Source organism: Amblyomma americanum, chromosome 1 (assembly GCF_052857255.1).
Source record: "Amblyomma americanum isolate KBUSLIRL-KWMA chromosome 1, ASM5285725v1, whole genome shotgun sequence".
Lineage (NCBI taxonomy): Eukaryota > Metazoa > Arthropoda > Arachnida > Ixodida > Ixodidae > Amblyomma > Amblyomma americanum.
Window position 1 is genome coordinate 103,758,697 of NC_135497.1, and position 14,170 is coordinate 103,772,866.

Below are 14,170 nucleotides of genomic sequence, written 5' to 3' on the forward strand. Positions count from 1 at the left end.
TTGGTTCTTGTTAAGCTACAAAATGAAGTGGTTTGTACTAACTACTAGTACTCCTTATGACAAACAAACCTTCACCTACATGCAACCATCTCTAATTAACTAATAATAAAGATTTCATTACTTCCTGTAAACAAATCTCTTTCTTCAAACAATTTTACTTGCAGACAATAGTAAAATTCCGGCATCAGGCTTCCATTTTTATATGATTCATTCTTGTTGAGCACTGCTGTTTATGTTGCTGATTCATTGCCATTGTACTACCTTTTTCATTCTTGTGTTCATGTCACATGGTCTGCGTATTGCCTGCTATTTTGTCACTTGCTGTTTGCTTATAATTTTCGTGTATAAGTGGCCATCGTCCTGCCACATTGCCAATCAGCAACTTGTTGGTACCTTGTCAAGCAGTACAAGCTTTTAGTCTTGCACTCCTACTTCTGAAAGCAGAAGTACTTGCTGTTGGGCTAGTTGGTTCATCATTAAGTTGAATGGCGCAAAGGAACAAACACAGGAAGACACAGCAGTGGCGCTCTTTCTGTCTCTGTGTCTTCCTGTGTTTGTTCCTTTGCGCCATTCAACTATATTTTGAAAGCAGTATAGTGAATGAAATGCATTCACTATATAGACCTTTCCAATAAGGCCCCCTGGGTATCACCGTATTTTTTCACTAGGCTGTTGCATGCACCTGACGTCAGCCCAGTGGAAGCGGATACCTCTTTTCACTAGCCTGTTGCATGCACCTGACGTTAGCCCAGTGGAAGCGGATACCTCTGACCAAAAAAGCTGTTGGTGCTTACAATCATATTAGAGTGAACATTTTATATCTGGTCGAATATTAAGCAATAGCTGCAATTTTTTTTTCCTTTTGTTCATGAGGTAATGAAATCATGTCGATCACAGGTGGAAGCTTCAGATTTTTGCACGCATCATCCACACACAAAATAAACACAGAAATGTGATGTAAATGTGACCCAATGGCAAGAGCTTTGAAAGACTCGCAGTGTGATAAATTTTATTACAATCCCATCCCAACTCGTTAAACCAAAGTACACTTTCTGTGAACAATTTCATGTCATTACTAATTTTCTGTTGTTAAAATTCCCCACTGTTCTATCGCTTGCCCCCCCAAAAAACTTCAGCGGGTTTCAGCGGGCACGCCGTGACGTAGTATTTCAGTAGTTTCTTTCCAGGCCGCCAGCAGGATAGTGGCGCCGCGGGCTTATGACCTTTCCTGGTCGCCGCAGACGGGGGTTTCCACTCCTTATAGTCTTCCTCCGTGACCGCCGCCAACAAAAAGCGCTTCGGCCGCCCCCGGTGTCGCTTCCTGCTCTCTTCAAGCACGACAATTTCAGCGCTCAGCGCCAGCATCTGCACGCGCAGGCGTTGTAGCGCTGCCTGATGCGCCACGAACGCAGCCCAAAATTGAGCGTCGCCCTCGTTCGCGACAGGCCTGCTAAAGGCCAACATAGACTTGACACACATGACGTCCGAAGGATCTTAACTACACAAGCACAGCACTCACTGTGAAAGAAAAGCCACGAAAATCAGCAACGATAGCAGTGATACAGTAGCAATGAGACGGCGAGCAGTGACAGTGATGCCACAGAGAAACATGTTTCTCTATGGTGATGCGTCGCAGTCAGCAGTCACGGCAAAATGGAGGCTAGAGTAGCCAAAGTAGAACGCTTAGTCGGCTACGAAGTCGACTGTGATAATTGTTTCTTTTGACAATTGTTTCGAACTTCTTTTTAGATTTCGGCTAACGTCAGCCACAAGCACAAAGAAAAAGTTTTTAAGCAGGCCTTAGCGCAAGAAAGAACGTTTTTCCTCTGATGTATTCTTTTTAACGTAGCCCTGTTTAATAATACGCCTCAGTAGGTGTCGTTTTAACTTCACTGAGACGAGTATCACATGATCTGTTTCGTCGCACTAACCGAGAGGGATAGACTGTGTGTAAGCGCGGCGAACTGCAGTTAACTCTAGCCGTGGTTAAACGCCTTAACTGCAGTTAAGCTTAACCACGGTTAACCACCGCTTAACCACGCTGCTCGTGTGACAAGGGTATAATTACACGGGCGACCTTAACCACAGTTAACTATGGTTCCCCGTAACTATAGTTAGCCGCGCTCACACGGCAGACGAAACTGCAGTTACGCAACCTAACCACAGTTACCCAAACCGAGCTTGCGGACCTCCGTTTGCTACCTTAAAGGGGCTATGCAATAAATTAATTGAGATTACATAAAGCAGACGAGAGAGAGGCATTAGATCACTCGTCACCCCAGTGCAAGAATTTTTGAGCTAGCATCAATAACAGCGAAGATATAAATGATTAAAAATTACGTTCCTCCTCTCCCCCCCTAAACCCGTACACGAGGAGCACCAGAAAGAAATAAAGAAAACAGGTCTGGGACTGCGCCCCGCCTTTGAAAACGTCATCAGATGACGTTCTCTTTGCAATTTCCGGTTGTCGCTCCTAGCCCCCCCCCCTTCCCCCCCCCCCCCCCCCCCCCAGCAGCAGCGTCGGCGGCGTGGCGGCATCTCTCCGGTCTCTTGTCCTTCCTGGATTGCGGCGCGCGTCGGGTTTCTTTGCTTGTCATCTGTGGTAATTACCAGTAATAAACCCGGACCTCGAGGTGCGACTGCTCGCTTTTACGGCCGTGATGGGCATCGAGCCCTATGCGTGCGCACGAAGAGCCGTGCGAGTGGCTCCGGAACTCCCGACAGAAGGAGGCGGCAGAGGAAAATTGAAACCATATGCGCGAAGGCAATGCCCTTGCTCGCTTGCCCGAGAGGGTCGCGCTGCGGCACGAGCAGATGCTTTTCACGGCTACCGGAAGTGTGCCCGTGACGTCGTGGCTGCCGTGGCTCCAGCGAATGACAGCGTGTGGTGGCCTGGCGACGTCATGGTACAGTGACGTCTTTGTTCCACGATTTTAGTTCCAAAATCGGTCACTACGAGTACACCAATCAGCCCGCGAATTTTGAAAAACACGGTTTTTAAAAGTTCATAATAAATTGCCGGCTCATTTCCGAAGACTCATACTTTGTGTGAATGTTTCTTAGCATCATTTCTAAGCATTGAAAACATTTGCAAGTGACTTTTTATTCGTTGCATAGTCCCTTTAACCGACAAGATGGCAGCGCTCGTGGCAGCAGCAATATCGAACTACTCGTCCTCCCAGACGCGTCTCATCTGGCCTGAGTCAACAACCGCGGCCCTGATAGGCATCAGGGGGCGACCTTTGCTGTCGTGGAGGCAGCTGACTGCAGGTTTCAGTGTTTCTTTTGAGTCTCCGAGTAGAAGCTGCATATTTAGTGCTTGTAGCTTGCACGAAAGCTGCTATGAAGTTCAGCCCATCTTCGAGCTTCGAACATCATGTGCTTACGAGAGAACAGGGAATTTGTGTTCTAGAGCCCATACAACATAGGCTTTTTATATAAAGTATTTTGTCGGTAACATTTTCGCTAACAAAGCAGGTGAAACGCGTCAGTCAATTTTGCTGGCTTTTGTTTGGGTGTTCTGCGTGCTTGGTTTCGAGCAAGAATTCTTTGGTACTTACAGAAACCACATGGCTCTCCATCGGACCACGTAGATAATAAACACTTCTCAGTAAAAAACATGCCTTTGCTGGAAGTGGGCTTTCCTGAGGCCGGCTTTATGGCACATCCACCCCAAATATTTGTCAAGGAAACCTCCTTGATCAAGGATTCGGCCTCTTTGAAAACTCATTGTGATGATATGTTTTGACTTTTCTCTTCCCCTCAGGTACAACGTGGCTACCGCTGATTGCCCATCAAGCAAAGTTGTTTTCTTCAGCTTCACAACAGGCGTGAGTTAATTAATCCACTGGCACAGATTCCACTTCCATCCATGTCATTGGAAATAGAGACGTTGTAGAATAGGTGCACCCCCGCTAGTGGTCGGCAGACGTCCACAATCATTTTGCGATTCACCAATTCACCAGCGCTTGCTTCTTTAGAACCACGGCGTGTGATGCACTTTTCAATTACTAAAGCTCCGTTGTCGGCACCAGATCCCTCCAGGCTCACCGATTCGGCACTCTCAATGGCTGAGCACAACTCGGACGCTTCCGACGCAGGTCGCCCGTGACTATTTGCTGGAGGCTGCTGCTCGCATAGATGTCTAGTTTTCCTCTTTGCTGATATTTACAGCAGAATGTGTTTTAGATAGCGCGTGAATATCGTAGACATGGTGTCCCGCTTCAGACGCGGTTTATCGCGGGGAGGCTCGCTGGTTACGCCGTTTACGGTGATACTGAACACGCGCACGATAAAACGGATCTCAAAATGTTTCTCCCAAACCACAGCAGCTGGCGTCAGCCTTCCGACTTCTCTTTTGAAGCTTCGTTCCCATTCTGCGAGCCGCGTAGCATCTGATGGTGCAGTAAACATGGCAACGCGCTCCTTGTTCGAGCGGTAACCGCTTTTACACTGTGGCACAAAACAAGCCCTCTCTTTGCACTGTCGCTCTGGCTTTGACATTTTTGTGCAGGCAGATGCAGCTCTCTTAGTGATGGGCACGGGAAAAGAACGTTAGAGAGCTCAGTCCATGATTTGAGTACACGGTGAGAACACGCAGAACGGACACACGCGCGCACAGAACGCGCGCACAAAACCGACGAAATCACCACATAACTACTGGGAGGAGCGGGTGCGATGACTTGCATGTGCAAGCAGCCACGCAGGACAACAAACACTACACCTCGCTCAACAAAAAATACGCGCACAAGCAGGTTAATCACACACGCACAAGACAGGCTGCTGCCTTCCGAACCGAGAAAACCGTGTCGTCTGCTGCGGCACCACCCTTCCGACATGCAGCGCCCTCTGTCGCCATCGCTGGAATTTCATTGCAAACGGCGCCACCTTCTCCCATTCAGCTGCGCTGGCGCTCGTCACGCAAGCCAGTATATTCTAGGCACTATAGTTTTGGTTATAATGCGTTGGTCGATGCAGAAACATAGTGACGTCATACTGCCAGCTGTGCCTCCAAAATTTTTCGTTGAAACGCGTGTTGAAGCGTATCGGGAGTCCATTTTCCATTGTGCACTACAGTACACGTGTATCTGCGTGCGTGAATACGATACGTTGTTCAGCAAACTTCGCACAGCACATTTGACGTCGTCGCCGAACATACTCTCGATTGCTCTGTCCTAGCGCCACGCGTCGGTTTCTAGTCTCTGAGCACGTCGCTGAGACACGTCGGCTACGTGCTCCTGACGCGGGCTCCGACAAAACGCCAGATGGATATGGTCGTCACCGCCATACCTGTGTCGCTTGGAATTTCGCAGACTGCCCTAACTTTAACTTTGGCAACATCGAATCATTTGTGCTAGCGGGACGCCTGGTGCGGGCATCAACCTCACAATTGTGACCATGCAATTAGCGGTCAGCATTATTGCTCACATCGCCTCGCAGCATCCCAGCTTTCAGTCGTCACCAATGTGAGTTCGACCCACCTGCACTATGTGAATCATGTATCCAACAAGCACAGGCGGGGTCTGTCCTCATCATTGCCCCCATGACTTCTCACCGCTTCCGAAACGTCTGCCATTTCTCCAACAAGTCGTCCAATACCTCCAGTATGAGTTTCAGGTGACTGCACCGTGCCAATGATGGCTCTAACAAGTATTGTTTCCATTATCACCAGCATGCTTCACTCACGTCATCGTTCCTACCTCGTCCGTCCAAAATATTCAGCGTAGATCAATACGAAATATTTGACCGTGAGTCTTGTTTCGTTTTTTCGTCCGTTCTATAGCCACAATCATTTACGGCTAGGTTTCATTTGAACCTTGAATGTTGATCACCGAGCTGCTCCCACGTCCGTCTTAACAGACCGTTGCAGCACTGCATTTAACGCGGTACAGACATGTGCAAACCTTTTGGCAACAACGTCCGCGTGCTGATAACAGGGATTTTAGCCGTGTTATTCTAGAGTGGCCTGTTTGCATGCTCCCTCGAGCTGATCGTCAAAAAACGCCTCCACATCGCTGCATCGAACGAAATTCGCTCCCAGCTACCATGCCTAACGACAGTAACTGGGCTCATCGGTGCTGAGTCCAGACGCGGTTGACTTCGAAGCGCAAAGATTTAGGCGTGTCAGCGACACGTTTGAAGCGAAGAAAGGCGCTCCAGAGAAAGACGAAGACGAGAGGGTAACACTCGGTCGCTTCTAATCCGAGGGTAGTTCCTCGTGATTTTTTAAGTTCTGTTTCATCTGTTGCGGTTGCTCGGTGTTGCTTTCTTCACGTCATCCTCGCCATGTTGCGTTTCGCTTGCTACACTTTTTTCCCTTTGCATCGTGTTTAAATGTCTTTCAGCTTGGTGTTTACCATGTGCTGCAGTCCAGCGTTGAGTGATTGCTTTAGGGTCAAGCTAATGCGCAGTGTCAGGACTTTCGTATCGTACCGAGCCTCCTTGTGTTTTCAGTTCTTGGCCATTTTTTATAGTAGGTGTGTTGTCCTGTATATATTCAGCGGTTTGACAGCCATGCAATAAAGCTGACAGTGGCACTTGTGTGTACGTTACTCTCTCATCCTCGTCGTTTTCTGCCGCGACTTTCTTCACCTAGCATGTTGCCTTAGAGTCGCGTCTTTAAAGCTCTAAAGTCTGTTTCGCTTCTTGCGCCGTCCAGAACGGAGTCGTTCAGCCTTTATTTAATTAGATATTCCGCAAAGATTAGATTCCACTCTCGTGTACCATTCCCTCGCAGCGCTCGTAGTATTCGCTATGAAGGCCCCGTACAGAAGCAGCTGAAATGCAACGGAAAACTCGCATCTCCAACTCCCCACGCCATACCAACGCCGCTACAGGCAAGAAAACTACAAGGTTTATTGAAACTTGAACAGTTTCATAGCTTTTCAGTCCCCAAATTCTAGGAATGAATGCAACTTTTGAAATGTTCATGCGGGCTTTGCACATACAGCAAACAAACCATGAATATACGTCGGCACCGTCACCACGAGGACCACCTGCAGCATCGGTCTATTTATTTCAGAACACTGCAGGCCACTGCTTGGCCCAAGCAGGGCTGTTCTTGTGGCATTTGAACGGAGCACAACAGTTTACACGGACGACATCCACTTGATTCGCCTTGTCGGTACCTTCAGTGCCCTCCTAGATGCGCAGCATAATTTCAAGTACGATCCTGACTCCCACCAGGATCTATTGCCCCTTAAACGGCAGCCATAGTCGGACGCTGAAAGAGGTCTTCGTATTATACTCCTTCCTGATCATTGCATTGCCGTTTCCTTCAGCTGAAGGTGTTGGAGGGCTCCTAGCAGGTCGTCCTCGTTCTTCTTGGCCGGATTAAACCCCTCGTTCCCCGTCAGCTGAGGGTCTTCCATCACGGTGTCGTCGGCTGCACCAGGACCGACTGCCTCTTCAGCGCACTCTTCATATATTGGTGAAAGAGGTCTTCGCATTCTCCTCCACCTTAGTCGTCGCGTTGCAGTTTCCTTTTTCTCTAGGTGTTTGAAGCGTCGTGCCAGCTCGAACTCTCTCTTGTTGGCCAGATTCAACGCCCCCTTCCTGGTGAGCCGCGGGGCTACCGCATCAGGCGCAGGGCCATCGGCCGCTGGTGTGTATATCGGCAAACACAATTGGGGATTTCGGACGGTGTTGAGGCGCTTGATCTTTCTAATGCGCGTTTTATTACTGCAGCGCGAGCTCACAGTGGAGATCATCATCGGTGCCTCGGGAGGTACGCAGAGGAAGCCGCCAGGTATGTGTGGAAGCATCCGCGAGGCCATGGCTGAACTGCTGAACCGCCGTTCAGGGACTAGACTAGAAAGACTGCATGTTTCTTCAACAGGGCTTTGGCTTCGTGGGAGCGTCTGCGAGGCCATGGCTGGTAAACTGGTAACTGGTAAACTTGTGTGAAGGAAGGCTATTCAGGGACTCCAATCCAAAAAAAAAGTGCGTTTCTTCAGCAGGCCTTTGGCTTCTACGAAGATGCGCAGCCTCTCAAAAGAGCACCAGGGAGGTGTAAAAAAGGAACGCGCTTCCTGGCTTCCTGGTGAGCCTGCCACTAGAGCCGTTTCTCAGTCGATGTTGATGTGGTCACAAAGACGAGGCGTCGTAATCCGACAGAGCCATTAGCAAAACACTTGAGTTTTGTTTCAGCTCCGTTCTCCTCTACCACGCTAGCACTTTTCAGCAGCGATGCATTGGCCGTGGAATGGTAACGTGCACGATCCCACAGTGGTGCTGAAAAAAAAAAAGCTTGCAATGTATATCACTAGATAACAGCGACTTACCGCGACGTGAGCATCTTAAAAGAAAAAATTAGACATATATCGATATAGAAATAGATATAGAGTACATATAGATATAGACATATATAGATACTTGTAGATATAGAGATACATATAGATATAGGAAGCCGCCGCGGTGGCTGAGTGGTTATGGCGCTCGGCTGCTGGCCCGAAAGACGCGGGTTCGATCCCGGCCGCGGCGGTCGAATTTCGATGGAGCCGAAATTCTAGAGGCCCGTGTGCTGTGCGATGTCAGAACCCCAGGTGGTCGATATTTCTGGAGCCCTTCTCTACGGCGTCTCTCAAAGCCCGAGTCGCTTCGGGACGTTAAACTCCCATATATATATATATATATATATATATATATATATATATATATATATATATATATATATATATATCTCAGCAGACAAGTTAAAGGAAATGAGGGGCATGGTTGTTTTTTCTGCTGCTTTATAAGTATTTTCTTTAAGCAATTTATTAATCTAAGAATTATTATCCTACTGATAAGCATAACACATTATAAAAAAAAATTAACGTTCCCCTATGCACCTTGGTTTCGGTGGTGACTGTTGGCTCCCTTCACATATATATATATATATATATATATATATATATATATATATATATATATATATATATATATACATATATATATATATATATATATATATATATATATATATATATATATATATATGGGCATGTTCAGATAAGAACGGTAATCGAGGTCCCATGACCATTTTTTGTTTTCAATTAAATTTTTATATGTGATGGGTAAATGTGTCCACACAAAGGAATGAACCTTAGTTTTGCAACGAACTTCATGGTTTTCTCGGAAAAAAATCGTCACAAGAGGTGGAGAATGTCGTTTTTGCCACTTCGCAAAGTTGCAAGTTTGGAGCATCACTGTATGCACAATAAATTGTTTCTGCGCATAACTATTTTTTCAGTACTTTATTACAACTTGTACTATACGAAGAAAATAAAACACGTTTTCTTGCTGTGTCAGTCTTCTGAGTAAAAAATCGCAAACTTTGCTTCCGGAGCTGTGCGGTGCCAAAAAAGCACTTTTCAGGGCAGCCTTAGGGCAAGATGCGTGAAGATCTCCAGACTGAATCTTTTTCTCTGTATTTTCCAGCTACTTTTAATCACTTCAGGCAAGTTTTGTAGCTCTACACTTGACCTATATTTTTCAATATGGCCTCAAAATTGGCAGAAGTTCAAAAACGTAAAAAAAGTGACAACTTTGATTTGAATTTAAAAAAGAAACATCATCGAATTTTATTAAAATTTGCCCTAATAATACTCAATACTCGATAATTTTAAGGCACTAAAAAGTGTTGCATTATTTTGTTTTAAAGTATAAAAATATATACAAAACTGAGTTCATGTTTTTGTTACCTAGAATTGCTTATTACTGCCTCTTAGAAATAGTAACTGTCAGAAATTTGATTTAGCACTCACTGAACGTGGTTACATTTCATTTACCACAATATGCGAACCATCCTGAATGTTTGTACAGCTTCTACTCGCTTGTTAGCGGCGTTCTTAATGCGTAAAAATGGGAATAAATTCGCTATTTCACCTGATGAACTGGCTGCTGGCGGTCAAACGTTTTTTTTTTTGTATTCTCTAATTTATCATGGTAAGGTACATTGGTATGTAATCGATTTTTTTTAAAATATTAGATCATTTGTCGGTGCTTAGAAAAATTTTATATAAAAATTTATAATAATGTGTTTCTGAAGCTTTGTTTACCTCTGTATCTGCATCTGTTTACCTCTGTGTTCAAAGGTTCTACAGGGCAATGTTAGGAGGCAGAACGTCGTCTTCTGAGAGGAACAATTTATCTGCAAGATTTTTAATCAGGAGGAGTTTTAATAGGAACGCAATTTACAAATGGGATGCCGCTTTATATGCAGATTGCAATTCAGAAAATCGTAACAAGAAATTAACGGCAGAAGTTGAAGTCGGTATGCGCACAGTATATTGTCCAGCACGAAGCACAAACCAGATCACAGTCTCTTCCATTGCGAAGCAGCGGTGGAGGCCACGTAGGATGCACTGCCTTCATTTGTTTGAACGTACTTCCACATATGGAGCGTCTGAACTCCAGGCACTTTCTTTGCCATTTTCCATTCTTCCTTCTTCGTTTCGCGAAAGTCTGCAAGCTCCCTCTGTGGGAGCTCCAGAATGGTGATGTTCTTTAGCGTTCCTTGAATTGAGTCTACGAAGCCGCTGGCTGTTTGTATGGCCTCGCAGGCTTCCGCAAGTTGTGGTGTGATGCTCGATGTTTGACAAGCCCACCAACACCGTCGCAAGCATTTTTGCCGTGTCCAGTGGCCGAAAACATCCATTTCGTCTCTTGACATTCACTGCGTTGTAGCTCATGAAACTGATATTTATTCTTGAAGTGAGCGGGAGCCCCGTCGCTCACATATGTTATCTTGGTGTAGACTGGCGCGTTGTCTTCGAGGTGTGCTTTGATTTTTGACAGAGCCAAGCATGCATGAGCTGAATCTTGAGAATATCGCCGGAAATAACGGCGTAGTTTCGAGTCGATTTTCTTGACGTGACAACGCAGGCAAACGCGGTCACCTGCTTTTTCTGCCAATGGTACGCTTGTACTGCGTCTGGAAGCACAACTGTCCGGTTTTCGGCGAAATCAAAATTCAAAACAATTGCACCTCTCTTGCAGCTGTGTTTTTCTTCGTGTATTGCTCTTGCTTGCACAGATCTAATATAGTTGTGGGGAATCCATTTCATGGTCATTCTTAGAAATTCTCTCATAAATGATGAAGCGGTCAGAGTTCTAGAAAACACAGCGCACACAGGACAGGGACCAAGGGAAGAACCGACGACACGAGCGCCCTTGGTCCCTGTCCTTTGTGCGCTGTGTTTTCTAGAATGACTACCTACCAACTCGCCCAGTCTTCCACATCGGTGAGAGTCTTTTTAACGAGCTCACCGTATTCCCATGAAGCAATCAACACCTCGTCCTCGCTGCTCATTTCAAAATTTTCCGAAGTGAAAATGCCATCTTGTGGACAGTGCTCACAATTCCTAAGGAAACACGACGCAGCAGGTTCCTGGCATACGCAGAGGCTCTGCATATCTTCGGGAGAAAGCGACCTTCCGGACGCGTTCTGCAGTCCCACGAGGCACAACTGAAAGTTTGCACAGCACACACAAACACACACTTGCCACTGTGGCGATCATTTCACCCACTTAGGACTCAAGGATATGAATTTTGTGAGGCTAACCTGGGAGGCAGGGTGAGCTTGCTTGTAGAGGCGGAATGCTTCTCGCAAGGACCGCGTCATGAAGCGTTTAGGTATCCATTCTTTCCCTCCCTCCTTTTCGATTCTCACCACATCCTTTTTGTTCGGAGTCTGTCTAGAGCAATCGAGTTCATCCATGGTGTAATATTCTAAAACGGTGGTAATGTATTCCTGTTGTAGTTTACATCTTGTATATCTCTCCTGTGTTGACCATACGCCTTCCTCATCCACCAACTTCTTCGATTTTCGGATAACGTACCTCGTTGCCTCTGGAATAACTTCCTGCACATATTTCACGGTTAGGTTGCGTGGTAGCAGTGTCAGCAGCTGGCAACGCTCTTGAAAGGACGGACACCTATTGTAGGCAGCATGTAGGTTGTCCTCCCAACTGCTGCATTGCGCACACTTTTCTTCTGATGCACGCGAAGTCTCTGGGACATTATATGCTGCCTGTATCCCCGATCGTATTTTCGTCACCATAGCTCTTGCCACCTCTTCCTGCTTTCGCCATGCATAGGAAAGTCTGAGGCGTTTTTTTAGAGCGCTCGGTGGCTTTAGGGGCGAGATTTCGGAGGTAAGGCTGACACTTTTCTACGATTTCTTCCCAAGGGCGGAATTCTTCTAATGTTTCGGTTGACTCTGCCTGCATATTATCTATGTCTTCCTTGAACAGACGGTAACAATTCTGACAGATGAAGTCACTTTCTCGTACTCGGAGAGCTTCTTCGGGAAGTAGGACTTTTTTAGAGCAGCGACATTGAGTGTCTTTACACTGCGAAAATTACGTCCGTTTTCAATTCTCTGTTTGTGCCTTTTTGAGTAGTCGGCACAAAACGTTCGCCGCGGAAATCTCTTCATGAATGCAAAAGCTCAGCGCTTCCGAAGATTATCGCGAGACAGAAGAGCAGGAGACGGATGTAGGGCCCAGAGCTGCTTTTCCAAAAAAAGGAGATGGACAGATGAATGGATTTTTAACACAGCCTGCCCACCGTCGACACTACACTGATGTTCTTTCGGTCTGGCGTACGAGCTGAGACTGAGATACCAAGTATGCTTGTCGAGGGAGCGCTCCAGCGCAGAGAAAACACGTGAGTACAGAAAACGACCCCACCGGGTCTACCAGGCCTGGAAAACGACACACAAAACTCGAGATCCGAACAACATCCGCTCACAAGGGTTATCTCGGTCGAAGGTCGAAGGCTGAGGCATAACTGCTAGGCGTTCGGTGCGTTGCGATGAAAAGATGATAGCGGCGGCTAAAGCCTCGGTGCGGCGGCGGCACACATGATGCTGTGAATTTCAGGGTCGCGCCGGGCGTTATATAGCTATGGGAGCGGCTGCCAAGCGCCGTTCATCCCTGGAGCGGCGGTAGGAGTTAAAGTCACCTTGAGAGTGCGACGAGTGCATTAATTGTTTGCATAAACTACCCCTACACACACGTCACTCCAAAATAACGTGCTGAAATATGCTTACAGTAATTTAGGTCCCACCGTTAGAACAGTACGAATTCGAATAGGAGCTTTAGACCTTTGATTGTAACAGAAAAAAATGCTTACAAATTACACTTATGAACTCAGCAACTGTAGCGTTTAAAATTCACTTACAAAATACCAATAATAAAACCAGCTTCTGACGATTGCGCATCCTAAGAGGGAATACTGAGCAGTCGTAGGGACTGAAATCATGAAGTCCGTTTTGTATTTATTTTCATACTTTAAAACAATATAATGCAATACTTTTTTAATGCCTTAAAATTATGAAATATTGAGTATTATTAGGGCAAATTTTAATAAATATCGATGATGATGTTTTTTTAATTCAAGTCAAAGTTGTCACTTTTTTCACATGTTTGAACTTCTGCCAGTTTTGAGGCCATATTGAAAAATATGGGTCAAGTGTAGAGCTACAAAACTTGCCTGAAGTGATTAAAAGTACCTCAAAATACAGAGAAAAAGATTCAGTCAGGAGATCTTTACGCATCTTGCCGTAAGGTTGCCCTCAAAAGTGCCTTTTTGGCACCACACAGCTCCGGAAGCGAAGTTTGCGATTTTTTACTCAGAAGATTGACACAGCAAGAAAACGTTTTTTTATTTCATCGTATAGTACAAGTTGTAATGAAGTACTGAAAAAATAATTATGCGCGGAAACAATTTATTGTGCATGCAGTGATGCTCCAAACTTGCAACTTTGAGAAGTGGCAAAAACGACATTCTCCACCTCTTGTGACATATGATTTTTTTCCGAGAAAACTACGAAGTTCCTTGCAAAACTAAGGTTCATTCCTTTGTGTGGACACATTTACCCATCACATATAAAAATATAACTGAAAACAAAAAATGGTCATGGGACCTCGATTACCGTTCTTATCTGAACATGCCCATATATATATATATATATATATATATATATATATATATATATATATATATATGGTCTGGTTTGGTTTATGGGAGTTTAACGTCCCAAAGCGACTCAGGCTATGAGAGACGCCGTAGTGAAGGGCTCCGGAAATTTCGACCACCTGGGGTTCTTTAACGTGCACTGACATCGCACAGTACACGGGCCTCTAGAATTTCGCCTCCATCGAAATTCGACCGCCGCGGCCGG

General features: G+C 45.8%; 1 long non-coding RNA gene across 1 annotated transcript in view; it reads right to left on the reverse strand.

Moving 5' to 3' along the window:
- Nucleotides 1-8,043: 8,043 nt before the first annotated feature.
- Nucleotides 8,044-14,170, reverse strand: part of LOC144134715 (uncharacterized) — a 55,035-nt gene continuing 48,908 nt past the window's right edge. The window contains exon 3 of the long non-coding RNA XR_013315222.1: nt 8,044-8,232. This is a non-coding gene — a long non-coding RNA (uncharacterized LOC144134715). The remainder of the gene's footprint in view (nt 8,233-14,170) is intronic.